This window comes from Adiantum capillus-veneris, chromosome 3 (assembly GCF_014529385.1).
Source record: "Adiantum capillus-veneris isolate H3 chromosome 3, ASM1452938v2, whole genome shotgun sequence".
Taxonomy (NCBI): domain Eukaryota; kingdom Viridiplantae; phylum Streptophyta; class Polypodiopsida; order Polypodiales; family Pteridaceae; genus Adiantum; species Adiantum capillus-veneris.
In genome coordinates this window covers 45,544,611-45,569,125 of record NC_140933.1, presented here as the reverse complement: position 1 = coordinate 45,569,125, position 24,515 = coordinate 45,544,611, and the positions used below count along the sequence as shown (strand labels likewise).

The window sequence follows — 24,515 nt, the reverse complement described above, 5'->3', positions numbered from 1 at the left end:
AAGAACACCTGCACGGGTCTCGCCCCTCGGCCTCTGCGCGAATTAGCCTGCAGCAAGAGAGAGAGAGAGAAATGAAATGAAATGTTATATTAACGACTTCAAAAGGCCAAAGTGACCTATGAGACCAGGAAGTTACAATGCGGTGTATCTGATATCAAGTCAGATTAACAAAATAAATTAAACGAGACTAGGGATAACAAGATATAAATACTGCGGAATGCTAAACTAAGCGGATAGGTGTGAAAGGCGAGAGGCGTGAAACGTGTGAACTGAGCTATACAATGTGTAGACAATTTGGGAGGGAAGTAGAGATCTATCTGCATAGAGATCCATCTTCATCTGCACTTTGGACGACGAAAAAGTATGGCTCGAATCCTTTGCTGTAGCCTCCTTCGAAGCTGTGTAGCTCCTCTTCTCCATCGGGGTCGTCTAGATCTCCCTAGCTCAAATGCACGGTCTATGAGAATCCCAGTAGTGCCGGTAGACCTCTCCACTGTTGGTTGCTCCTCTGTCTGTTCTTCTGGGTGTTCAGTATCTAGTGTAAAGAAATCTGTGATCTGTCTCTGGGGTTGTCTCTCTTCAGCTCTCCTCAGTAAAGTTTCTCTATGCCCGTGTAGCTCAAGTAGATAAAGCCCAAGACATCTCTGATCCTCATAACTCATGACCCTAGATAGTGGCCCGAAACCTTCACTGAATAGACAATGAAAACGGCCTCGTATCTCATAGTACACTGTGCAATGACATATGTAATGTATCTCTGTCTTTGGCTCTAGAACGCATAAGCGGCATATCCTGCTATCTGCTGGTGTCCCTCTGAATCTGCCAGTCTCAATCTCGAGCTGATATGAGGACGTGCGTATCTGGCCAATGGCACATCGCACACCATGAGAAAGATGCCTGTCCATATATCCCCTGTGAGGTGGAGAAAATGCTCTCTATAGAAAGCCGTCTTTGTGCCCAACTCCTGTATCGGCTCTATCCATATCCTCCTTGTGTCCAGCTGAATCAGCTCCTGACGAATGAGTCTATTAATCTCTACCCGCGTCAAACACCTCAAGGGTGCCTGTAGAGAGTATTGAAAAGGAGGCAACCTGTCCATGGTGAAACCATGTGTCTGAAACCATGATGCCATCTGAGCATACCAGCATGATGTATCCCAATTAAGAGCTAATTGTCTGGAGGACTCTAGAGCCACCCTGGCATATCTGTCTCTAGTAGTATCCCACGGACTGTGTACAAAAGAAACTGATCTAGTAAGTGCCTCAATCACCATAGGGGGAGCAGCTAATTCCGCTCGAATGATATCATGTGGTACGGAAGCCTTGGCTCTAATCAGCCGAGAGATCATACATACCAGGGGCTTCTCCATACGCCTCCAACCCTCCTGGCCTACAAAAGGTCCCCAAACCTGCACCCCATATAACATAGTAGAGGCAACCAGAGTATCAAACAGCCATAACATTGTCCTAGGTTCCTGGAACTGAACCTGCGAACACATCCTCTCCATTCCTCCCAGAGCCGCACCAGCTCTGGTTAGTCTAGTCTCTGCCGCTCTTCTCAAGGAAAATCTTGGCCCAGCAAAGACTACCCCAGAAAAGTGTATGCATCTGTATACTCCACAATCTCCTGACCATATTTGAAAGAAGGTACTGATCTCGTGACCCATTGCGGTGTGGTGTTAAACACCATAACCTTGGTTTTACCTAGGTTTACACACAATCCACTATCCTTTGCAAAACTGTGAAGTGCATCCAACCGTCGTTGCATACCTTCTGGTGAGTCGGATATCAGCACAATATCATCAGCATATAGCAACAATGGGATCCACGTCCCTGCCAGCTATGCAGCCCTGTTACCCTCTCTGTCGATGTAATCAGACACCTGATCAACATACATACCAAATAGAGTAGGAGACAATGGGCAGCCCTGTTTTACTCCAATAGTAGAGTGAACTAGTTCAGATACCCCTTCCGGAGTGCGTACATGTCCCATCACTGATCTGTACAAAGCCAGAATCCCCCAAATCAGCTCTATGGGCACCCCCATCTCCTGTAATCTGCGCATCAATCGAGCTCTTGGTACCATGTCAAATGCTTTACGAAAATCTACAAAGCTACAGTAGATCCGTCTCCCATGTGCTCTGCCCTCCTCAATGATGGCCTTGAGTGTCAAAATATGATCAAGAGTGGAGAAACCCCTCCTGAAGCCGGCTTGACCTTTCGCTCGTACACCCTCGCCGTTTGCCCAATTACTCAAGCGGTTCTCCAGGATAGATGCATACAACCGTGCCAATGTGTGTCCAACCATAATAGTGCGGTAGTTCCCGGGCTCTGTAGGGTCACCAGCCTTGAAGATGGGCACAATATTAGACAACCTCCAAGTCTCAGGTAATCCCTCACACATGGCACGATTGAACAACACTGCGAGAACCTCCATCAGCATATCCATGGCATGTATAAAGTGCTCCGCTACTAGACCGTCATGATCATATGCCTTTCCGGTCTTCATCCTGTCAATGGCCCTTTGTACCATCTCAGGAGTAAAGAAAGTGCTCGTAGCTGGGCAAGGCTTGGTAGGTTCTGGAAGGGGTTCCTGTCCAGGGACCGTATATAATGATGTCGCATATTGGCCCCACACCTCAGGGGAAGTAATCACTGGGGGAGGGGAGTGTTCATGAAAGAGTCTCGATGCCTCTCCTGAGTCCCTACTCAAGAACATCTGATACAAGTCTCGCTCCATCTGAGCTAGGTAAGCTCGCTTCTTGTGTCGCACAAGGCGTCGGAAAGCAATCCGAGACTGTCTGTAAGTGATGCCTCCTAAAAGAAGATCCCTCTGAAGCTGGGCTCTCATCTCTCTGCACTCCTCATCATACCAACTATTCTGGGGCATGCTCCCAGAATGTCGTCTCTTGCCCGGCTGAGTGTGTGGGTATGCCACCATGCAGTGTCTTAGACAGTAGAGTGGTGCACTCTTCCATTGAGAGGCATGTACCATTTGTGCCAGCTGTATAGCGGGTGTGTGACCTGCCTCCTGATCTCTGGGTTGTACTATACTGAAATTTAACGGATAGTGTCAGGAGAGCATGATCTACTGCTATGCCCACTGGCCTGGCTCCCACTGTGAAGTCTTGAATGCAGGGTACAAAGCTCGGTTGTGTCATAATTTAATCCACTGTACTGGCCCCATGTCTATGTGGAAAGCATGTGAAACCGGCTGCTCCAGGAAATCTCTGTAAGCCATTAAGTATGGCTAATCCATGTGTAGTCATCATTTCCATGAGGTATCTCCCATACTCCGTTTGCTCTCTGTCATCTGAGCATCTTTCAAGTCCCAACTCGCCCACATCCAGCTCTCTAAGCATCTCATCTGAAGTGTCGTAGAATACTGTCTGCGAGTTGCCCGTTCGGGCATTAAAGTCCCCTAGGAGAATGATATCACCATCCCTAGAGAACTCCCAAATGTCATCATCTAGGATAGAGAAAGGCGACTGCCCTCTGGATGCGACATACATTGATGTACTGGGAGGAAAGTAACATATGGCAATATATAGGAATCGACCTGTGTCAGGTCTCAGTCTCACCCACATATATCTAGCATGATCATCTCTTCGTACAATATACAGTAATGGTTGTAGTTCCTCTCTGAATAGCACTGCTACTCCTCCTGAACCTCTACTCTCGTGCTCAGATCTCGCATTTGTCCTGTGAGCTGTTTCCCATCTGTATCCCACCACATGTGGCATTACCTGTCCGGGGGCCTGATGAGTCTCTGAGAAGAAAATATCCTTGTCTTTGAAACTCTCCTCAAATGCACCCACGTCCAATCTCATAGACCCATTACAATTCCAGGTAGCCATCTTCAGTGTGGTCCCATATGTCTCGCACCGTCATGCAATACGCCGCTCTAGAATCACCACCCATCCGTCTCTGTAGGAGGCTATCTTTCCCTTCTCCCTTGCCGCTGTAATCTTTGGCATTACCTCTCTCATATGTGCGAGCTGTGAGAGAGTCAGGTCATCACCGAGGAGAATACCTGTCTTTTTGAGAGTAGGCCTCTTCCTCAAGAATTCCTTCTTCTCTTGCAACGAGGGGAAGCGTAGTATGAGAGTTCTGCCCTTTGAAGAGTCTCCTGTGCCATCACTTTTCTTACCTACCCTCCATGCCTTTGTGTGCAAAGGCTTCTCAATCCCCATCATGGATGTAAGGCTTGTGACCTCTTTCTCCACATTGTTTATGTCCTTGAGACCGGTCACTCTCAGATGCAGTGCTCGCATCCGCCTTCTTTGTTCCTCTTCGAGAGTCATGTTGATAATCGTCGGTGTACAAGGAGTTTCTTCACCTTTCCCTTTCTTGGCGACCTCAATCCAGTTTTCAGCCTCGTCTGCCTTATTCTGTGTCCTTGTTATCATCTCAGCCCATGAAGATGTCTTTGCCACACTCAGTTTCTCTTCCTCTGTGATCATCCTTACTTGTTCCTTAATTTCCTTTATTTCATCTATTACCGAGGGTTGAAATTTGCCTTCCTCTAGTCCATTGCTTACTCTATCAGCAAACTCCTGTTTAAGGGCTGAGATTTCTTTATTGAGTGCCCGTATCTCGCCGTTTGGGTTCTCCTCTTTGAGGGCTGAGACTTCTTCTTTGAGTGTCCGTATTTCTGCTTTAAGGATCTCTTTCTCCTTCTTCCATTGTGCGCCTTCATTGAAGACCATGTTAAGGAGGTTGGCGTTCTCCTTCCACGATCCTTTTATCTCTGTTTTCCACTCCTTCATTTCCCTCTCCATCAGCGCCATCCGCTGATTCGTGAGCATGAAGGTTGCCTTTGCTCTTGGCTTGCAAACAGGTGAGACATTGGTGGCTTCCGTGTCCCGTGCAGGGTCTTCTTCAAGTGTGACAGTTTGTGCAACATCCATCAAGCATTCATGGCCTTGACGTTGATCCGTAACGGTGTGGCTCAAAGAATCATTTTCCATTATAAAATTATAAAATTATAAAATTCAAGCTCACCTGCCGGGGCTGCGCGCTCTGTACGTCGTCAGTCATTGCAGTCCGCCATGTGTTCAAAGATGGGCGCGCTGCTGCACAGAGAGAGGGATTAAAGTCTTGACGATGCTCCTGCTGTGGTGCCGCACGAACAGAGGGAAGCTGGGCTGCTGCTACAGTCCCGCGAGGGAGGTTGGGCTTGCTGCTACAGTCCCGAGAGAGAGAGAGAGAGAGAGAGAGAGAGAGAGAGAGAGAGAGAGAGAGAGAGAGAGAGAGAGAGAGAGAGAGAGAGAGAGAGAGAGAGAGAGAGAGAGAGAGAGAGAGAGAGAGAGAGAGAGAGAGAGAGAGAGAGAGAGAGAGGTAGCGGACGAGACGGGGTGCAAAGGCAGCGTGCGCGAGGGGGTGCAGAGAGAGAGAGAGAGAGAGAGAGAGAGAGAGAGAGAGAGAGAGAGAGAGAGAGAGAGAGAGAGAGAGAGAGAGAGAGAGAGAGAGAGAGAGAGAGAGAGAGAGAGAGAGAGAGATGAAATGAAATGTTATATCAACGTCTTCAAAAGGCCAAAGTGACCTATGAGACCAGAAAGTTACAATGTGGTGGATCTGATACAAAGTCAGAGTAACAAGATGACAAAATGACAGAAATGACAAAATAAAATACTACGGAATCCTAAGCTGCTAGGTGTGAACTAAGCAGCTAAACAACTAGCTGGGATAGCTAGATCACAGGAGATCCAACATCGGTCGCTGCTGGATCTCATCCATTTCCTCCATGGTCAGTAGTTTGACTGGGTGTCGTGCATGTCGAGCAAAAGTGATCCGAATCCTCTGATGCAGCCTCCGTCAATGCTGTGTAGTCCTCCGTAATCGTGGGCATCTGGATCTCCCCAGCTCAGTCGCTCGGTTGATCAGTGTGCCTCTGGTGTGAGGGGACGAGCTCTGCTGTGGTAGTAACTCTTCCGGATGTCCAGTGGCAGCTCTAAAGAAGTGTGCAATCTTTCTGTGAGACTGGCGAGCCTCTCCTCTCATTAGGCTCTCTCTGTGTCTGCGCAGCTCGTGCAAAAACAAACCCAGGCATCTCTGATCCTCGTATCGCATGACTCTAGAGAATGGTCCAAAGCCCTTTCTGAACGAGCAATGGAAGCGGCTTTGTATCTCGTAGTAGACGGGGCAGTGGCATGTGTAGTGCAACTGTGTCTTAGGCTCGATGTCACACAGGGGGCATGCCCTGGCCTCTACCGGTACTCTGCTGTTTCTCCCAGTCGCCATTCGCAGTTGGTGTGAGGATGTGCGTATCTTGCCAATAGCACATCGTATCCCATGAGTCAAGTGGGTGTCCATGTATCTAGGCCTCAGCACAAAACCATCCTCCATAAGTTGGAGGAGATGCTCTCTTTAGAAAGCCATCTTCGTGCCCAGCTCTTTTGCTTTTTGTATCCATGCCCTCTTGGTGTCTAGCTGAGTCAAGTCTTGACGAATGAGCTTGGTGATCTCGGACTGTGTAAGAGTCAGAGAGGGTGGATCCAGTGAGTATTGGAAGGGAGGCAATCTGTCTATGCTGAACCCATGCGCCTGAAACCATGATGTCATCTCCCCATACCAGCATGCGGTATCTCCCTGCATGGCTAACTGTAGCAGGCTACAATGTCACTTTCACAGGACAGTTAGTTTACAGTTGGTCTTTGGTCTGGTCGGTTCACAGTAGACGGACTCGCTCGGTAGAGATGTGTGGCAGGGATACAGTGGTTTAGTGGACATCGTGGCCAGGTCACGAGCGCCACCCAGTGGGGATAGACTTAGGTGATGTTATTTATGAGCCGTTGGTGGCTCTTTATGATTGTATATATGAGTAGTAGCGTTTGGTCAGAGAGCTAGTACGTAGTCGTCTAGAGTGAGTCTATACACAGAGCACGTCTTCACCATCCCGTCACATCTGAGCCTCGAACCTCCATTGTACCTGTGAGTCCTGGGCTGGAGCTGAGTGTGCATGCCACGCCAGAGTCTGTATCAGTCTTTGAGATAGTCGAGTCATATGTTCTGGTCTCGTGTTGTGTCTTTGTGAGCTCTGTTGATGTCTGTTGTTTCCTTTATGTTCAGTCTGTTTGAGTGAGATTCTCATGCACATTGCACTAGGACCACCCACTGTATAGACATTATCCGCGCTACAGGTGCTCTCATTTTGGCAATCACGGTGGGACCTCAAAGGAAGTCTCACTCTTGTTGAGATACAAATCGTGAAGCTAGTTGGTTGTTACGTAGCTCCGCACACTTGGTTGCACTGTGTAGATACTCTACTGGTCTGGTTCTCTCTCACCCTGGTCCAACCAGTCCTCGTCCTCGTCCCGGGTCCTCGTCTAGTCCTCGCCCTGGTCCAGTCCTCCTCGTCCTGCTAGCTAGGTGGTCTAGTCACTGGTCTTGGACAGGTGGTCTAGGCACTATCCTCACTTGTCCTGGTTTAGACCTGTGTTGTTCAACCCACAGTTGGAGTCTTCTTGCCCAAAGCTTGGTTGGATTGCTGGTCACTGCATGACACATACAAGGCGGTCAGTCGAGCGTCAAAGCGCACTACTGAACCCTCTAAAGCACTATAACAGAAGACGACCTGTGGTATCTAGTAGAAGTCCATTAACCTCATCACCCATACCTCCAATTACCACATCCCCCATTCCTTCATCCGGTTCCACATCTTCCAGATCACCTTCTCCAGCAAAGCTCTCTCCTATTTTGCTACAGCAGGCTATTGAGCAACAGGCTCAGCAAGGGGCCATGGAGGCGTTGGCTAGTGTGTTGGTCAAGGTAAACATCAAGTTCCCCACCTTCAAAGGACTCTCTTCAGAAGATGCTGACGACCATGCACGGAGGTTCGTATCTCTCTGTAGGGGACGTGGTCTTAACAGAGAAGATGCTTATTTGGTACTGTTTCCATCCACCTTGGACGGCTTAGCGGACAAATGGTACAGCCAGTTTGCAGAGAATCATTTTTCAACTTGGGCAGACTTAAGACAACAGTTTTGTGCAGCTTTCAGGCCACGTGACTACCAAGAGAAAGTGTTGGATGAGTTGGCCAACATGGTGCTCTAGCCAGAGGAGATATTTGCATTGCTTATGACTAAAACCAAGTCTCTGGTTGCCAAGCTTCCCCAGCAACCCGGTGAATTCATGGTTAAGAAGTGGGTGGAGAAGGCGCTCCCCAAAACCTCTCGGTAAAAACTCTGAGAGAGCCTCCGAGCTGACGCCACTCTGGAGGAATTCATCGCAGCTGCTACTAGGATAGAGGGGGCTAGGAAGCTGTTCAACAACTCTCCTCACATAGATACTCCCTTTGTGTTCTCGGAAGGTAGTCATGCTGATCCATTGACTTCCTTGCGCAGGGAACTTGAAGCCCTCAAACTACAACGCGCTCTCCAAGAAGAGAAATCAATCTCTCTGAGACAAGAGAAACCATCACACCTTGAGGCTTTGGATCAAATCAAGAGAGAATTAGAAGAGCTTCGGTCTTAGCAGGAGACTAAAGCTATGGTATGGTGCAGCTCTTGTTGCTCTCCAGGACATCCTCCACAGGACTGCCCCCTTCGGGCTTATTGCCACTTCTGCGAAGAATCTGGGCACGAAGATAAGGATTGTAACTATATCAAACGATTGCGGCAAATACATCAAAGACTAGGTCCTTCTCTCGAACAGGGGCTAGCACCTACATCCAACATGGTCTCACTCTATGGCCATCAAAACCCGTTGCCCCCTTTGCTGACAACACCCCCTATGCAGCAAGGTATGCACAACAACTTTGCATCCCCCAGCTATTATCATCCAAGTACTCCCTCAGTTTCCCAAAGCTTCTACACCTCAGTCTCCAGCTCCATGCAGCAACAAGAGCAGCGACCACCTCGTCCCCCGTTTCGTCCGTCTAATCGGCCAATCTTATGCTACAGATGCAGCGAATATGGGCATTATCAAAGTAAGTGTCCTTTACTTGAAGGGCTCCTCCTTGCAGACATTGTTCGGAGTCTAAGGACCACTACAATAAAGATTGTCCCAAACAAAGGGCATCCTCATCTTCAGGCCCGAATCAAAACCAACAAGAGTTTACATTCCCGAAGATCAATCTAATCACAGTGAACACCACCCCTCAGCCAGCACCTGCTACACATATAGTTCGGCCACACCAAGCAGCAGAGCCTGCTGGTGTGCTCACTCTACATGATTTCATATCCAGCTGCTCCCCTCACCGACTATAAAAGTCCACGTCTTACTGTATCTATTCTTGGGCATCACTTCTCAGGCGTCATAGTGGATGGTGGGTCTGGAATCAATCTAATGTCCGAATTTACCATGTCAACCTTAGGTTTGCAGCCTACCCGCCCTGCTCCATTCACTGTTACATTGGCATACCAGAGGACAGTCTACCCTGTGGGCATAGTAGAGAAGGTGCCTTTGAAGGTACAAGACTTCACATTTAGCTTGGATTTTGTGGTGGTCAGTCTTCCTCGGGTGGAGGGAGGATTTCCTTTGCTAATGGTAGACCATGGCTGCGGCATACTAAAGCACTTTATGATTGCGGAAACGATGCAATGTGGATACATACTCCTGGCTCCCAAATGCAACCAATTCGGCTTGAAGGAGGGCTGGATCTAGTGGCTCATCATGGCTCATTGTTAGTACAGTCCAACCCCGACCCTGAGCAGCCCATACCACCTGACGGGTCTGACGAGGACCTGCTACAGTGGTTGGAAGCTACCATATCGATGCCATGCTATATGTTCTCTATTCAAAACTCACCTGTGCCGCCGGTAACACTCTCTCTTCCTACTCCTGAGGAGGACACAAATGTCCAAAGTCCTACAGCAGACAGTACAACAGTCGAAGAAGTAAGTGTGTCAGCCCCAACTTCTCATGCTTCGAATGACCCGCCGATGAAAGCCCTCGGTCTCGGGGAACCTGTAGCACATCTCCGAAGGGGGAAGAAATCTCCTCTGCATGAACTCGCCAAAGATCCACCCCTTCCTGTAGCATCTCCCAGGTCGAACCCCCTTCAAAAGCACTCTGTTATGTCTGGGTCTGAAGATTTACCCTTCGAGGAGCTTCCACCAGGATGATTACAAGAACAGTATGCGGAGTTTCCAATCGATCAAACACCTGCACATGATGTCTCGAAGCTCCACAAGGCAGCTCATCTCTCATCTTCAGAAGCACCCTCTCCAGCTACACTCCCTGACCCGGTCAGAGAAGTCAACCTGGGAGATCCTGACAACCCTCAACACGTACTCTTAGTAGCTTGGTTATGGGAGTATCCCGCATTACTCAATCAGGTAGTCTGTTTCATACACTCTTTTAAAGATGTTTTTGCTTGGTCCTACAAGGATTTGGAGGGGATCGCACCAGAATTGGGTGTCCACACTATACCTTTGGTTGAAGGGGCTAAGCCTGTAAGAGGCCGAGCTTACAAGCTCAACCCGAAGTATGTTGAGGCGGTCAAGTCAGAGTTAGAAAAAATGCAAGAGGCAGGGATCATTGTACGTGTGGAGCACTCTTTGAGTGGTTATCACCCATAGTGATAGCGCCTAAGAAGTAGTCCAACAGAATCCGTGTGTGCGTAGATTACCGCGCTTTGAATAAGGTAACTATCCCAGATGGTTTCCCAACACCTTTCACTGAGCGTGTGTTCGAAGATGTAGCAGGGCATGTATTGTACAGTTTCATGGATGGGTTTAGTGGATACAATCAGTTGGGCATCCATCCAAGTGATCATCTGAAAACGGCCTTTGTGACTCCCTGGGGTATTTTTATCTACACTAGAATGTCTTTTGGGTTGAAAAATGCTCCACCTTCTTTCAATAGGGCGGTATATCTCATCTTTTGTCCTCTGCTTACGGATCATCTTCGCATGTTCAAAGACGATTTTTTGACCTTCTCAGGTGCTCAATGTTCAACCCCAGTGGAAAATATAGAGGAACACCTCGTTCAGCTCTCTGCTGTCTTCCTTAGGTGCAGAGAGGCACGCCTAAAGCTAAATCCTAACAAATGTCATTTTTTGGTTACTGAGGGCACACTTCTAGGCCATGTGGTGTCTGCTAAAGGTTTAGCGCCTGACCCCAGAGAAGATAGTGGCAATCTTGAAGTTACCACCTCCCATCAACCCAAAAGGGGTGCAGAGCTTTGTAGGTCACACAGGTTATCATCGTAGGTTTATACGCATGTATGCACAGGTGGCTCAACCCCTAACCTGCCTAACGAGTGCTACTGTTCCCTTTCAATGGTCAAATGCAGAGGCTGAAGCTTTTGCATATCTTAAAAAATGCCTGATTGAAGCGCCTCTCTTAGTAGCTCCCGACTGGTCTCTTACCTTTCATGTGCATACAGATGCCAATCAACTGGCTGTGGGTGCGGTGTTGACTCAGCCTAGTAAGGAGTACAGCCTGGATCGCCCTGTCCACTATGCGAGTCGCCTACTCACCAAGGCAGAGCGCAACTATAGCACCACAGAAAGGGAAGGTTTAGCTATTGCGTATGCTCCGCAAAAATTTCGGCATTACTTATTAGGAGTCCACTTCACTATTATTACTGATCACCATGCCCTGCGATATCTGCTCAACAAGCTCCAAGATGTAGGTAGAGTATGGCGATGGCTACTCTTATTTCAAGAGTTTGATTTCGAAGTGGTCCTTGCCGACCACCTTTCTCGCGTCCACACTGGTGAAGAAGCAACAGGGGTTGCTGACGACTTTCTCGATAGCAGTCTCATTAAGGTGGATACCACCCCGGAATGGTACGGCGATGTTTTGCATCTGCTTTCTACTGGCCTGTACCCAGAGAACGCTTCTCCACTGTAGAAGAGACGATTGTTGGTGAAGTCTAGGCCATTCACTCTGATTGGGGGCCAGCTATACAAATCAGGACAAGATGGTGTTCTGAGGCAGTGTGTCTCCCTTCATGAAGTCGAGTATATTTTGGAGGATGCCCACAGTGGTCTCACTGGTGGCCATTACCCTGGTCATATTACTGCACAGAAGATTCTCCAGTGTGGCTGATGGTGGCCCTATATTTTTCGCGATGCATGTCAGCGCTGTGGCCCTAAACCAAGCAAGCAGTCAAACTGTCCTCTGCAGGTCTTTATGGCATGGCAGCCCTTCGAGAGATGGGGCATTGATTTTGTAGGTCCAATTACTCCCTCTGCCCAACCCGGCAATCGGAAGTATCTCTTGGTAGCTACAGATTATGCAACAAAGTGGGCAGAGGTACTGGCGACAACGGACTGCACTGGCACTACGGTAGCCAAGTTTCTGTACGAAAATATTTTATGCAGGTTTGGATGTCCCTTGGAAATCACCAGTGATAGGGGTAGTCACTTTGTGAATGAAACAATTTCAACCTTGCTTTCCAACTACAAGATTTTTCACCGAAAATCTTGTTTCTATTACCCTAGAGCAAACGGGCAGGCAGAGAGCACTAATAAGGTTCTGATAGCAGTCCTGCGGCAAGCATGTCATCTTCATCCCTCGACATGGGCTCAAGCTATCCACGGTACCCTTTAGGCATATCGAACTTCTTTCAAAGCCACAACCAACCACACCCCATTTCAATTAGCTTTCGGTTTGGAAGCGATAGCACCTTTCGAATTCAACTCGGGATCTCCGCGAGTGGGCAGTCTGCGTGCCAATGGAGATTTGGGGTCGGCATCTGTCTCTCGTCTTTTCCTTTTGGATGAAAGCCAAAGTTTGGCTTCATTGGCTCTGGAAGCAGAGCAACTTTGTCGTAAAGCCTGGCATGATCGCCATCTCAGAAATCCGCAAATAACTCAAGGAGCACTGGTGCTACTTTATCAAGCCAAGTTTCTAGAAAAAGCAAAGAAGTTGGTCCCAGCATGGCAAGGACCATATAAGGTGATGGAGATTCTACCCCACGGAGCTGTACAACTAGCCACCCTGGAAGGAGTTCCGCTGCCTTTAGTCAATGGATCTAGGATCAAATGCTATCATGCTTAAGCTGCCGATCAAGGGTCTAACCGGTCTACAATCAAGTGTTGAGCTTCGCCGACTCGTAAACCTTTAAATAACTTCGGAATCACTATCTTCGGCATCCTTGCTGTTTCTTTTCATCCTATCTCATACACCCTCTCCTTAGACAGCTCTCCTTCTACAGTCTCTGTTGAGTTCAATGGGTTTGAGTCTGGAATTGGATAAACTCTACCCTTCACTCTCTGTCTTCAATCTCTGTCTGTATCCTATGTAACCCTCTTCTGTGTTGTGTGTAGGAATGATTCTAGCCTTGGGCATAACCTACCCTCCTCAACCCCGACTCAGGCCTTTTTCAAAGCACAAAATTCTTTGATTTATAACGTCTCGAGTGAATCTGAGTTCTTCTTTTTGTTATGCATAAATGCCTTAGTATTCTTGAGTTGGGTATGTATGAAGGTAATTTTTTCACTAGCAATTTTACTTCGAGTTTTATCTGCCACGGATTCTTTCAGAGGGGTTAGATGATCTCTGATTTCGGGAATCTTTCGTGCTCGTGCCTTGCTAGTCCCTTTGCCTATTTAATAGTTCTCTTGCTAGTCCCTTTGCCTGTTTAATGCTTCTAATGTCCTTTCACTCCTCTTTGCTTGGGAATGCCTCTATAATTTTAATTTCACCACACCTCACCCTCACCCTCACCCTGAAGCCTTGAAGCCTTGTTGCCAGGCCTCGTATCTCATAGTACATTGTGCAATGACCTATGTATTGTACCTCTGTCTCTGACTTTAGATGACATAAGTGGCTATCCTGCTATGTGCTGGTGTCCCTCTGAATCTGCCACTCTCAATCTCGAGCTGATGTGAGGACATGCGTATCTGGCCAATGGCACAATGCAAACCATGAGAAAGATGCGTGTCCATATAGCTAGGTCGAATCACAAACCCATCCTCCGTGAGGTGGAGAAGATGCTCTCTCTAGAAAGCCATCTTTGTGCCCAACTCTTGTATCGGCTCTATCCATGTCCTCCTCGTGTCCAACTGGATCAGATCTTGACGAATGAGTCTATCAATCTCTACCCGCGTCAAAGACCTCAAGGGTGCCTGTAGAGAGTATTGAAAAGGAGGCAACCTGTTCATGGTGAAGGCATGTGTCTGAAACCATGATGCCATCTGTGCATACGAGCATGATGTATCCCCATTAAGAGCTAATTGTCTGGAGGACTCTAGAGCCACCCTTGCATATCTGTCTTTGGTAGTATCCCACAAACTGTGTACAAAAGAGACTGATCTGGTAAGCGCCTCAATCTCCATAGGGGGGGCAGCTAATTCCGCTCGAATGATATCATGCGGTACAGAAGCCTTGGCTCTAATTAGCCGAGAGATCATAGATACTAGGGGCTTCTCCATACGCCTCCAACCATCCTGGCCAACAAAAGGTCCCCAAACCTGCACCCCATATAACATAGTAGAGGCAACCAAAGTATCAAAGAGCCATAACTTTGTCCTAGGTTCCTAGAACTGAACCTGTGAACACATCCTCTCCATTCCTCCCAGAGCCGCACCAGCTCTAGTTAGTCTAGTCTCTACTGCTCTTCTCAAAGAAAATCTCGGCCCAGTAAAGACTACCCCCAAGTAAGTGTATGCATCTGTATACTCCACAATCTCCCGACCATATTTGAAAGTAGGTACTGATCTCCTGACCCATTGCGGTGTGGTGTTAAACACCATAACCTTGGTTTTACCTAGGTTTATACACAATCCACTATCCTCTGCAAAACTGCGTAGTGCATCCAAATGTCGTTGCACACCTTCTGGTGAGTCAGATATCAACACAATATCATCAGCATATAGCAACAATGGGATCCACGTCCCTGCCAGCTGGGCACCCTTGTCACCCTCTTTGTCGATGTAATCAGACACCTGATCAACATACATACCAAATAGAGTGGGAGACAATGGGCAGCCCTGTTTCACTCCAATAGTAGAGTGAACTAAATCAGATACCCCTTCCGGAGTGCGTACATGTCCCATCACCGATCTGTACAAAGCCATAATCCCCCAAATCACCTCTATGGGCACCCTCATCTCCTGTAGTCTGTGCATCAATCGAGCTCTTGGTACCATGTCAAATGCTTTACGAAAGTCCACAAAGCTACAATATATTCGTCTCCCATGTGCTCTGCCGTCCTCAATGATGGCCGTGAGTGTCAGAATATGATCAAGAGTGGAGAAACCCCTCCTGAAGCCGGCCTGACCCTTTGCTCGTACACCCTCGTCCTTTGCCCAATTACTCAAGTGTTGCTCCAAATAGATGCATACAACTGTGCCAATGTGTGTCCAACCATAATAGTGTGGTAGTTCCCAGGCTCTGTAGGGTCACCAGGTTGAAGATGGGCACAATATTAGACAACCTCCAAGTCTCAGGGAATCCCTCACATGGCACGATTGAACAACACTGCGAGAACCTCCATCAGCATATCCGTGGCATGTATAAAGTGCTCTGGTACTAGACCTTCATGAGCATATGCCTTCCCGGTCCTCATCCTGTCGATGGCCCTTTGTACCATCTCAGGTGTAAAGAAAGTGCTCGTAGCTGGGCAAGGCTTGGTAGGGTTTGGAAGGGGTTCTTGTCCAGGAACTATATATATTGATGTCGCATATTGGCCCCACACATCAGGTGAAGTAATCACTGGGGGAGGGGAGTGCTCATTGAAGGGTCGGCATGCCTCTCCGAAGTCCCTACTTAAGAACATCTGATATAAGTCTCGCTCCATCTGAGCTAGGTAAGCTCGCTTCTTCCGTCGCAGAAGGCGTCGGAAAGCAATCCGAGACTGTCTGTAAGTGATGACTCCTAAAAGAAGATCCCTCTGAAGTTGGGCTCTCATCTCTCTGCATTCCTCATCATACCAACTATTCTCGGGCATGCTCCCAGAATGTCGTCTCTTGCTCGGCTGGGTGTGTGGGTATGCCACTGATACAGCCCCATGCAGTGTTTCAGTCAGTAGAGTGGTGCACTCCTCCACTGAGAGGCCTGTACCATTTGTGCCAGCTGTGCCTTCCAATAGACGGTCGCAGATCTCCTTTGTATAAACGAAATCAGTCTGCGGTGTAAATGTATACCGGGTGTGTGACCTGCCTCCTGATGTTTGGGTTGTACTATACTGAAATTTAACGGACAGTGTCAAGAGAGCATGATCTACTGCTATGCCCACTGGCTTGGCTCGCACTGTGAAATCCTGAATGCAGGGGAGAAAGCGCGGTTGTGTCATAACATAATCCACTGTAGTGGCCCCATGTCTATGTGGAAAGCATGTGAAACCGGTTGCTCAAGGAAATTGCTGTAAGCCATTAAGTATGGCTAATCCATGTGTAGTCATCATTTCCATGAGGTATCTCCCATACTCCGTTTGTTCTCTGTCATCTGAGCATCTGTCAAGTCTCAACTCCAGCTCTCTAAGCATCTCATCTGAAGTGTCGTAGAATACTGTCTGCGAGTTGCTCGTTCGGGCATTGAAGTCCCCTAGGAGAATGATATCACCATCGCTAGAAAACTCCCAAATGTCATCATCTAGATGCAGCATACACTGATGTACTGGGAGGAAAGTAACATATGGCAATATATAGGAATCGACCTGTGTCAGATCTCAGTCTCACCCACATATATCTAGCATGATCATCTCTTCGTATAATATGCACTAATGGTTGTAGTTCCTCTCTGAATAGCACTGCTACTCCTCCTGATCCTCTACTCCCATGCTCAGATCTCGCATTCGTCTTGTGAGTTGTCTCCCATCTGTATCCTACGGCATGTTGCATCACCTGTCTAGGGGCCTGATGAGTCTCTGAGAAGAATACAATATCCTTGTCTTTGAAAGTGTCCTCGAATGCACCTACGTCGAACCTCATAGACCCATTACAATTCCATGTAGCCATCTTCAGTGTGGTCCCATAGGTCTCGCACCGTCATGCAGTGCGCCGCTTTAAATTCACCACCCGCCCCTCTCTGTCGAAGGCTATCTTTCCCTTCTCCCTTGCCGGTGTAATCTCTTGCATTACCTCCCTCATATGTGCGAGCTGTGAGAGAGTCAGGTCATCACCGAGGAAATACCTGTCTTTTTGAGAGTAGGCCTCTTCCTCAAGAATTCCTTCTTCTCTTCCAACGAGGGGAAGGGTAGTATGAGAGCTCTCCCCTTTGAAGACTCTCCCGTGCCATCACTTTTCTTACCTACCCTCCATGCCTTTGTGTGCAAAGGCTTCTTTATCCCCATCATGGATGTAAGGCTTGTGACCTCTTTCTCCAGATTGTTTATGTCCTTGAGACCGGTCACTCTCACATGTAGTGCTCGCATCCGCCTTCTTTGTTCCTCTTCTAGAGTCATGTTGATAAGCGTCGGTGTACAAGGAGTTTCTTGACCTTTCCCTTGCTTGGCGACCTAAATCCATTTTTCGGTCTCATCCGCCTTTTTATGTGTCCTTGTTATCATCTCCGCCCATAAAGATGTCTTTGCCACACTCAGTTTCTTATCCTCTGTGATCATCCTTACCTGTTGGTTGATTTCCTTGATTTCATCTATTACCGAGGGCTGAAATTCGCCTTCGTCTAGTCCATTGCTTACTCTATCACCAAGCTCCTCTTTAAAGGCTGAGAGTTCTTTTTTGACTGTCCGTATCTCGATGTTTGGGTTCTCCTGTTTGAGGGCTGAGATTTCTTCTTTGAGTGTCTGTATTTCTGCGTTAAGGCTCTCTTTCTCCTTCTTCCATTGTCGGCCTTCATTGAAGATCATCTGAAGGAGGTTGGCCTTCTCCTTCCACCATCCTTCCATCTCTGTTTTCCACTCCTTCAATTCCTTCTCCATCTGCGCCATCCGCTTGTTCATGAGCATGAAGGTTGCCTTTGCTCGCGGCTTGCAAACAAGTGAGACATTGACGGCTGCCGTATCTTGTGCAGGGTCATCTGAGAGAGAGAGAGAGAGAGAGAGAGAGAGAGAGAGAGAGAGAGAGAGAGAGAGAGAGAGAGAGAGAGAGAGAGAGAGAGAGAGAGAGAGAGAGGTTATATTAACGTCTTCAAAAGGCCAAAGTGACCTACGAGACTAGAAAGTTACAATGTGGTAGATATGATACAAAGTCAGAGTAACAAAAGTAACAAAAGGACAAAATGAAATTACTATGCTATGGAATCCTAACTGCTAGGTGCGAACTAAGCAACTAGCTAGGATAGCTAAATCACAAGATAGATCACAAGAGATCCAGCATCAGTCGCTGGCAGATCTAATCAATCTCCTCCATGGTCAGTAGTCTGATCGGGCGTCGTGCATGTCGGGCCAAAGTGATTCTCCGTCGATGCTGTGTAGTCCTCCGCAGTCGTGGGCATCTGGATCTCTCCATCTCGGTCACTCGATCGATCAGTGCGCCTCTGGTGTAAGGCGACAAACTCTGCTGTGGTGGTAGCTCCTCCACGTGTCCAGTGTCTGCTCTAAAGATGTCTGTGATTTGTCTCTGAGACTTCCTAGCCTGACCTTTCGCCAGGCTCTCTCTGTGGCTGTGCAGCTCGAGCAAAAACAAACCCAGGCATCTTTGATCCTCGTACTGCATGACTCTGGAGAGTTGTCCAAATCCCTCTGTGAACAAGCAGTGGAAGTCGCCTCGTATCTCGTAGTAGACGGGGCAGCGGCATGTGTAGTGCAACTTTGTCTCAGGCTCTATGTCACACATGGGGCATGTGCTGGCCTCTGTTGGTACTCCGCAATATCTCGCAATCTCGATCCGCAACTAGTGTGAATATGTGCGTATTTGGCCAATAGCACATCGTATCCCATGAGACAAGTGGGTGTCCATTTATTTGGGCCTCGTCACAAAACCGTCCTCCGTAAGGTGGAGAAGATGCTCTCTATAGAATGCCATCTTCGTGCCCAACTCGTATACTAGCTGTATCCATGTCCTCCTGGTGTCTAGCTGAGTCACGTCTTGGCGGATGAGCCTAGTGATCTCGGACTGTGTAAGAGAGAGAGAGAGGGTGCATCCATATATATATATATATATATATATATATATATATATATATATAGAGAGAGAGAGAGAGAGAGAGAGAGAGAGAGAGAGAGAGAGAGAGAGAGAGAGAGAGAGAGAGAGAGAGAGAGAGAGAGAGAGAGAGATGAGATGAAACGTTATATTAACATCCTCAAAAGGCCAAAATGACCTATGAGACCAAACTGTTACAAAATTGTTAATCTGATACCATGTCTGCGTACAAAAAGACTAGAACAAAATACTACTACTACTACTAGAATCCATCCTCATCTGCACTTTGGATGTCGAGATATATATATATATATATATATATAGAGAGAGAGAGAGAGAGAGAGAGAGAGAGAGAGAGAGAGAGAGAGAGAGAGAGAGAGAGAGAGAGAGAGAGAGAGAGAGAGAGAGAGAGAGAGAGAGAGAGAGAGAGAGAGAGAGGAGAGAGAGAGAGAGAGAGAGATGAAATGAAATGTTATATTAATGTCTTCAAAAGGCCAAAATGACCTATGAGACCAATCAGTTACAAAATAGTGAATCTAATACCATGTCTGGGTACAAAAGAACTAGAAAAGAACTAGAAGTGGAACAAAATACTACTACTACTACTACAATCTAAAACTACGTGGGTGTAGCAGCTGATACAATAGGTACCCGGTAAACTGGATGTAACAGTGTGTGAAACAAAGATGGAAGAAACGGTGAGGATCCATCCTCATCTGCACTCTGGATGTCGAGAGAGTATGGCTCGAATCTTCTGTTGTAGTCTCCGTCGATGCTGTGTAGCTCCTCTCCTCAGTCGCGGTCGTCTGTATCTCTGTAGCTCCAATGCTCGGTCGATGAGAGTGCCAGTAGTGGTCGAATGAGTGTGGGACGAGCTCTGCAGTGGTGGCTGCTCCTCAGGCTGTCCCATATCTAGTGAAAAGAAATCTGTAATGTGTCTCTGGGACTGCCTCTCTCTAGCTCTCCCCAGTAAAGTGTCTCTACACCTGTGTAACTCAAGTAGATATAGTCCAAGACATCTCTGATCCTCATAACTCATGACCCTAGATAGAGGACCAAAACCCTCTCTGAATAAGCAGTGGAAACGCCCCCGTATCTCATAGAACACTGTGCAATGACATATGTAGTGCAACTCTGTCTCTGGCTCTCTCTGGCATAATGGGCATATCTTGCTGTCTGTTGGTATCCCTCTGAATCTACCAGTCTCAATCCCGAGCTGATGTGAGGATGTGCGTATCTGACCAATGGCACAACGCAAACCATGAGACCAATCTGTTACAAAATAGTGAATCTAATACCATGTCTGGGTACAAAAGAACTAGAAAAGAACTAGAAGTGGAACAAAATACTACTACTACTACTACAATCTAAAACTACGTGGGTGTAGCAGCTGATACAATAGGTACCCAGTAAACTGGATGTAACAGTGTGTGAAACAAAGATGGAAGAAATGGTGAGGATCCATCCTCATCTGCACTCTGGATGTCGAGAGAGTATGGCTCGAATCTTCTGTTGTAGTCTCCGTCGATGCTGTGTAGCTCCTCTCCTCAGTCGCGGTCATCTGTATCTCTGTAGCTCCAATGCTCGGTCGATGAGAGTGCCAGTAGTGGTCGAATGAGTGTGGGACGAGCTCTGCAGTGGTGGCTGCTCCTCAGGCTGTCCCATATCTAGTGAAAAGAAATCTGTAATGTGTCTCTGGGACTGCCTCTCTCTAGCTCTCCCCAGTAAAGTGTCTCTATACTTGTGTAACTCAAGTAGATATAGTCCAAGACATCTCTGATCCTCATAACTCATGACCCTAGATAGAGGACCAAAACCCTCTCTGAATAAGCAGTGGAAACGCCCCCGTATCTCATAGAACACTGTGCAATGACATATGTAGTGCAACTCTGTCTCTGGCTCTCTCTGGCATAATCGACATATCCTGCTGTCTGCTGGTATCCCTCTGAATCTACCAGTCTCAATCTCGAGCTGATGTGAGGATGTGCGTATCTGACCAATGGCACAACGCAAACCATGAGACATATGTGTGTCCATGTAGCTGGGTCGAATCACAAACCCATCTCCTGTGAGGTGGAGAAGATGCTCTCTATAGAAAGCCATCTTCGTGCTCAACTCCTGAGGTGGCTCTATCCATGTCCTCCTGGTGTTGAGCTGGATCAGGTCCTGACGAATGAGTCTAGTGATCTCCACCCGTGTAAGAGACAGCGAGGGTGCCTGAAGAGAATACTGGAAAGGGGGCAACCTGTCCATGGTGAAGCCATGCGTCTGAAACCATGAAGTCATCTGTGCATACCAGCATGAAGTGTCCCCCTGTAGAGCTAACTGTCTGGAAGACTCAAGGGCCATTCTAGCATATCTGTCTCTAGTAGTATCCCATAGGCTGTGCACAAAGGACACTGATCTGGTAAGCGCCTCAATCTCCATGGGGGAGGCAGCTAGCTCTGCTCTAATGATCGCGTGAGGTACGGAGGCCTTGGCTCTAATCAATCGCGAGATCATAGATACCAAGGGCCTCTCCATACGTCTCCAACCATCCTGGCCTACAGAAGGTCCCCATACCTGTACCCCATACATCATAGCTGAGGCTACTAAAGTATCAAAGAGCCATAACTTTGTCCGAGGTTCCTGGAACTGAACCTGCGAACACATCCTCTCCAAGCCTCCCAAGGCCGCATAAGCTCTGGTCAGTCTAGTCTCTGCTGCTCTCCCCAAAGAAATCCTCGGCCCAGTGAAGACTATCCCAAGGTAAGTGTATGCATCTGTATACTCCACAATCTCTTGACCATACGTGAAGGTCGGTACCGATCTCCTGATCCACTGCGGTGTGGTGTTAAACATGATGACCTTGGTTTTACCAAGGTTTAGAGACAATGCACTATCCTCTGCAAAACTGTGTAATGCATCCAACTGTCGCTGCATACCCTCTGGTGAGTCAGAGATCAAGACAATATCATCAGCATATAACAACAATGGGATCCACGTCCCTGCCAGCTGGGCACCTCTATCACCTTCTCTGTCAATGTAATCAGACACCTCATCAACATACATACCAAATAGAGTAGGAGACAATGGGCAACCCTATTTCACCCCGATAGTGGAGTGAACTAAGTCAGATATCCCCTCTGGGGTGCGTACATGTCCCATCACTGATCTGTATAAAGCCATAATTCCCCAAATCAACACTGTGGGCACCCCTATCTCCTGCAGTCTGCGCATCAGTCGAGCTCTCGGTACCATGTCAAATGCTTTGCGGAAATCCACAAAGCTACAATAAATCCGTCTCCCATGTGACCTGCCCTCCTCAATGATAGCTCTGAGTGTCAGAATATGGTCAAGAGTGGAGAAACCCCTCCTGAAACCTGCCTGTCCCTTTGCCCGTACACCCTCACCCTCTGCCCAGTTACTCAACTGCTGCTCAATAATGGATGCATACAATCGTGCCAATGTGTGTCCAACCATAATAGTGTGGTAATTTCCAGGCTTTGTAGGATCACCTACCTTGAATATAGGCACAATAGTAGACAACCTCCAAGTCTCAGGTAATCTTATGTGTATTAGAATCCGGAGATGGCTCGCATCTTCATAGGGCATCTCTGATGTCTCGCCAATATAGGTTTGATTCTGTGTTGCAACCTCCTCCATCGATGGGAACATCTCCTTATCGATCTCTCGAGCTCGACTGCTCGATTGCTCAGTATACCTCTGCTAGTGATGTGCCCTGTATCCCTCCTCTTTGGTTGGTTTGGTCTCCGCTCAATCTCTGGATGGAAGAACATTGTGATCCGTCTCTGGGGGAGAAACGTGTGTGAGCCTCTCTCTCTCTCTCTAAGTAATTCTGCTCGATATCGTTGAATCTCCAATAGAAAAAAAGGCCAAGACATCTTTGATCTTGGTATCTCATAACTCTAGATAGAGGGCCAAAATTTCCTCTCTAAAGAGTCAGTGAAAGCGGCCGCGTATCTCATAGTGTGTTGTAATGGCATATATAGTGAAGCTCTGTCTATGGCTCTCTCTGACACAGTTGGCTCAACGTGGCCTGAGCGAAAATGCCTCAATATCCGCCGGCGGTCACAATCCTCAACCGATGTGATGATGTTCAAATCTGTCCATAGCACATCGTAATCTGTGGGACAAGTGAGTGTCCATGTAGGCAAGCTTAGATAAGAATCCGTCCTTTGTGACTTGGAGAAAATGCTCTCTATATGTAGTCATCTTTGTGGCCAACTCTTTCATAGGCTATATCCATGTCCTTCGTGTATCTAATCAAAATAGATCACGTCGTACCAGTCTAGTGACCACCCTCTGAGAGAGAGAGAGAGAGAGAGAGAGAGAGAGAGAGAGAGAGAGAGAGAGAGAGAGAGAGAGAGAGAGAGAGAGAGAGAGAGCATGATCTCTCTGAGGGTAGGTTGCCCTCTGAATAGTGGCTCATATTGGCCTCTAATGTCAGCATAAGCTCTGCATCTGCAAACAAAATGCTCTTCACTCTCCATTTCCTCTTTGCATACTCGATAGACTCTCTCCTTCCTGGGACGGTCATGAGCTCGCCCCACCTCGATCTCTAGTCCGTGTGATGACACTCTGAGCTGCCCAATCGCCACCCGTGAGCTGTGAGGCATGTAGGTGTCCATATAGCGTGGTCGCTGTATGAACACGTCCTCCAATATGGTAAGAAAATGATCTCTGAAGTGTGACATCTTCCGTTGGAGGGGAGATGTGATCCAAGTCTGTCTTATATGGAGTTGCCAAAGATCCTGTCGGATCACTATGTTTCTCTCACCACGTGAGAGATGAAGCTGGGGGGAGTCAGGGTCGTACTAGAAAGGTGGTAAACTCTCAAGATCAAGGCCGTGTGCTCCGGATCATGCTCTAACATGTGTGTACCATGCTCTATCGTACCCACACTTTGCTATTTGTATAGCTGACTCAAATGCTCGCCATGTGAGTCTGTCGGTCGGGAGCTCTCTCACTCTTTGGATAGAGCATATTGTTTGAAAGAGTGCCTCCACGGGGGGGGGGGGGGGGGGGCAGGGGGGGCAAGCTTTGCCTTGCCGATGTCTTGTGGCACTGTGTGTTCCTTGAAACAGATAAGAAATTGTATGCATTCGGGGGGAGGGGGGGCAAGCTTTGCCTTGCTGATGTCTTGTGGCACTATGTGTGTTCCTTGAAACAGATAAGAAATTGTATGCATTCGGGTGAGTCTGTCAGTGGCGGCCTGTGCCATGGAGAAGGGTCCCTGGCTACTTGTGAATGTGACTCTTGGGAAGATGTAGGAGGTGACCACGTCTACTGGTCCTCCTACCGCTGCAAATGTGGCTGCTCGTCGGATTGATCTAGAGGTGTGGAAGATCATGACCTTGGTCTTCCCAAGGTTCATTGTCAATCCCCGATGTGTACAAAACTCATCCAAGGCGCTCAAATGGCGCTGTAGGCCCACAAGTCATTTTGAGATCAATACAATGTCATCAGCATATAGCATAATGTGGACTGGAGTACTCGTTAGGTCAGCTCCTACCCGTGTTGCTCGAAGGATGTAGTTGGAGATCTCGTTGATGTAGAATCTGAAGACGGTCGGG

The 24,515-nt window shown here is 47.8% G+C and overlaps 1 protein-coding gene and 1 pseudogene across 1 annotated transcript in view; one reads left to right on the top strand and one right to left on the bottom strand.

The window, feature by feature from the left end:
* The window catches only part of LOC147460844 (zinc finger (CCCH-type) family protein), a 100,507-nt gene that overhangs the window by 70,597 nt on the left and 5,395 nt on the right, over positions 1 to 24,515 (top strand). The window lies entirely within an intron of this gene.
* Positions 529 to 14,457, bottom strand: LOC147460845 (uncharacterized; annotated as a pseudogene).